This window comes from Lolium rigidum, chromosome 5 (assembly GCF_022539505.1).
Source record: "Lolium rigidum isolate FL_2022 chromosome 5, APGP_CSIRO_Lrig_0.1, whole genome shotgun sequence".
NCBI classification, from domain to species: Eukaryota; Viridiplantae; Streptophyta; class Magnoliopsida; order Poales; family Poaceae; genus Lolium; species Lolium rigidum.
Genome location: NC_061512.1, coordinates 53,164,225 through 53,168,123, shown reverse-complemented (window position 1 = coordinate 53,168,123; position 3,899 = coordinate 53,164,225).

The following is a 3,899-nucleotide window of genomic DNA, read 5'->3' as shown; positions in this document are numbered from 1 at the left end:
GGTATCACATTATCATTACCTTTTACTTTTTACTATCAAGTAGTGTCATATCATGAGTAGGGAAGTTATCGTATGAGATGGGTTGCAGTGTGGAGTATCTCTCCTTTAGTTTGTCTATGTATCCCTTGGTGTGAGTTATCGTTATGGAATATTAATGGGAAGTCTTATCATTTACATATTGCACACCTTATTTTAGTTTGCAATTTCTACTATATGATTGATCTTGATTTTAGTATTGGTACCACTTTGGGAGCATTAAGTAAATCTATTTGGTCTTGGCAAACTTAGCAATGGTCAATAGCAACAACACTTTGAGTTTAAGAATAATAGAGGAAACAAATGTAGAAGATATTATTATCTTTCTTATCAGTCCTTAGCATTAGTATTCTAAAGTTAAAACTGTTTGTGCTTACAAGTAAGATGCATGATTGTTTCTATCACATGTATATTTGTTTGTTTCCCTCAACTCTTATGCTTGCTAATCAACCTTGCTAGCCAAAGACCTGTACTGAGAGGGAATACTTCTCGTGCATCCAAACCTGAACCCAAACCTATGCCATTTGTGTCCACCATACCTACCTACTGCATGGTATTGTCTGCCATTCCAAGTAAATACTTCATGTGCTACCTTTAAACAATTCAAAACTTATTACTTCTTATTTGTGTCAATGTTTTATAGCTCATGAGGAAGTATGTGGTGTTTTATCTTTCGGTCTTGTTAGGCAGCCTCCACTAATGGACTAGTGGCTTCATCCACTTATCCTATAATTTTGCAATAAGAGCGGCAACGGGGTTCCCAGCCCCAATTAATCAACTTTCATTAATAATTCTCTCCGCATGTTTTGCCACTGATTCATCAGTAAGCAACTTAATTTTGCAATAGACACTCCTCCATGGTATGAGATTGTTGGAAGGCACCCGAGGATTCGGTTAGCCATGGCTTGTGTAAGCAAAGGTTGGGGGGAGTGTCATCCTTAAAAATAAACTAAAATACATGTGTAAACAAAAGAGAAGAGGGATGATCTACCTTGCTGGTAGAGATAACGTCCTTCATGGGAGCCGCTCTTTGGAGGTTTGTTTGGCAAGGGGGTTAGAGTACCCGCTACTAGTCGTTGACAACAACAAACACCTCTCAAAACTTTACTTTTACTCTCTTTATATGATTTCAAAACTGAAAAAGCTCTAGCACATGATTTAATCTCTGTTTCCCTCTGCGAAGGGCCTGTCTTTTACTTTATGTTGAGTCAGTAAACCTATTTCCCTCCATCTCAAGCAAGCATTTGAGTTGTTGTGATCAAACTATTATATTGTGATTTGCTTCATCATGTTTTTACTCTTTCTTGTTTAGTACAAGTTTTACCTTGAATGAATATAGCTTTGAAGTCATCAATGATTAATATGATTGAGTATGCAAGTTTACCATAAGCTTTTAATATGAGAGCAATGCTCAATAGATGAATATAATTTGTTAAATGTTCTATGACCAAGAACAAAGTTTGCCATCACCAATTATGATTCCTTATGCACCTTTATTTGTGATTACCTTATACTTGTTTCAAGTTGAATTATATGAGGAAGTTGTTTACTATAATGTCTTGTGTGAATGAATATGATGCTTCTTGTCCGTATTTTATTTATCGACTCTTCACTCCATAAACATGTGGACCTGTTTACGAGTTCGGTTTCGCTTGGGGACAAGCGAAGTCTAAGCTTGGGGGAGTTGATACGTCCAAATTGCATCACTATTTTATATCATAATTTGCTGTTATTCATTGATATATTTCATATTGGAACACAATACTTATGTTATTTCATCTATTTTGCATGTTTCATGATTATTTGGAGATCGAGCACCGGAGCCAGGATTCTGCTGGAAAAAGCACCGTCAGAATGCAATATTTCGGAAGATCAACTGTGGAAGGGAGTTTTACCAAAAATCCTATTTTTCCAGATGACGAAGGAAGCCAGAAGGAGGGGCCAGGAGGACCCAGGGTGGGCCCACACCCTAGGGCGGCGCGGCCCATGCCCTGGCCGCGCCGCCATGTGGTGTGGAGGGCCCACGACCCCTTTCGCCTCCTTTTCTTCGCGAAACCCTTCGTCCCGAAGACCTAAGCCACGGAGGAATCCTCACGAAGGGTTACGGCCGCCTGCGCGGGCGGAGAACACCGGAGAGAAAAGAGCTCTCCGGCGGGCGAGGAATCCGCCGGGAAATTCCCTCCCGGAGGGGGAAATCGACGCCATCGTCACCGCCATCGAGCTGGACATCATCTCCATCACCATCATCATCATCTCCACCATCATCACCGCCATCTCCACCGCTGGACATCGTCACCGCTGTAGCAATTTGGGTTTGATCTTGATTGTTTGATAGGGGAAACTCTCCCGGTATCTATTCATACTTGTTGTTGATGCTATTGAGTGAAACCATTGAACCAAGTTCATGTTCAGATTGTTATTCATCATCATATCACCTCTGATCATGTTCCATATGAAGTCTCGTGAGTAGTTCGTTTAGTTCTTGAGGACATGGGTGAAGTCTAATTGTTAGTAGTGAACTATGGTTGAGTAATATTCAATGTTATGATATTTAAGTTGTGGTGTTATTCTTCTAGTGGTGTCGTGTGAACGTCGACTACACGACACTTCACCATTTATGGGCCTAGGGGAATGCATCTTGTACTCGTTTGCCAATTGCGGGGTTGCCGGAGTGACGAAACCTAAACCCCCGTTGGTATATCGATGCGGGAGGGATCGCAGGATCTCGAGTTTAAGGTCTGTGGTTAGATTTATCTTAATTACTTTCTTGTAGTTGCGGATGCTTGCAAGGGGTATAATCACAAGTATGTATTAGTCCTAGGAAGGGCGGTACATTAGCACAGGTTCACCCACACAACACTTATCAAAACAATGAAGATTAATTAGTCTGTATGTAGCGAAAGCACTAGACTAAAATCCCGTGTGTCCTCAAGAACGTTTGGTCATTATAAGTAAACAAACCGGCTTGTCCTTTGTGCTAAAAAGGATTGGGCCACTCGCTGCAATTATTTCTCTCGCATTTTACTTACTCGTACTTATTTCATCTGTTACATCAAAACCCCCGAATACTTGTCTGTGAGCATTTACAGTGAAACCTTCATCGAAACTGCTTGTCAACACCTTCCGCTCCTCGTTGGGATCGACATTCTTACTTATCGAAGATACTACGATACACCCCCTATACTTGTGGGTCATCAGTGGGTTCATGCCTGCATTGACACCTGGGACAGTGACAGAAAGTTCTAAGGTTGTGTTGTGCTGTTGCCACTAGGGATAAACCATTGATGCTATGTCTAAGGATGTAGTTGTTGATTATTACGCACCATACTTAATGCAATTGTCTGTTGCTTTGCAACTTAATACTCGGAGGGGTTCGGATGATAACTCTGAAGGTGGACTTTTTAGGCATAGATGCGGTTGGATGGCGGTCTATGTACTTTGTCGTAATGCCCAATTAAATCTCACTATACTCATCATGATATGTATGTGCATGGTCATGCCCTCTTTATTTGTCAATTGCCCAACCGTAATTTGTTCACCCAACATGATGTTTATCTTATGGGAGAGACACCTCTAGTGAACTGTGGACCCCGGTCCAATTCTCTTTACTCGAAATACAATCTACTGCAATACTTGTTCTACTCGTTTTCTCGCAAACAATCATCTTCCACACAATACGGTTAATCCTTTGTTACAGCAAGCCGGTGAGATTGACAACCTCACTGTTTCGTTGGGGCAAAGTACTTTGGTTGTGTTGTGTAGGTTCCACGTTGGCGCCGAATCTCCGGTGTTGCGCCGCACTACATCCCGCCGCCATCAACCTTCAACATGCTTCTTGGCTCCTACTGGTTCGATAACCTTGG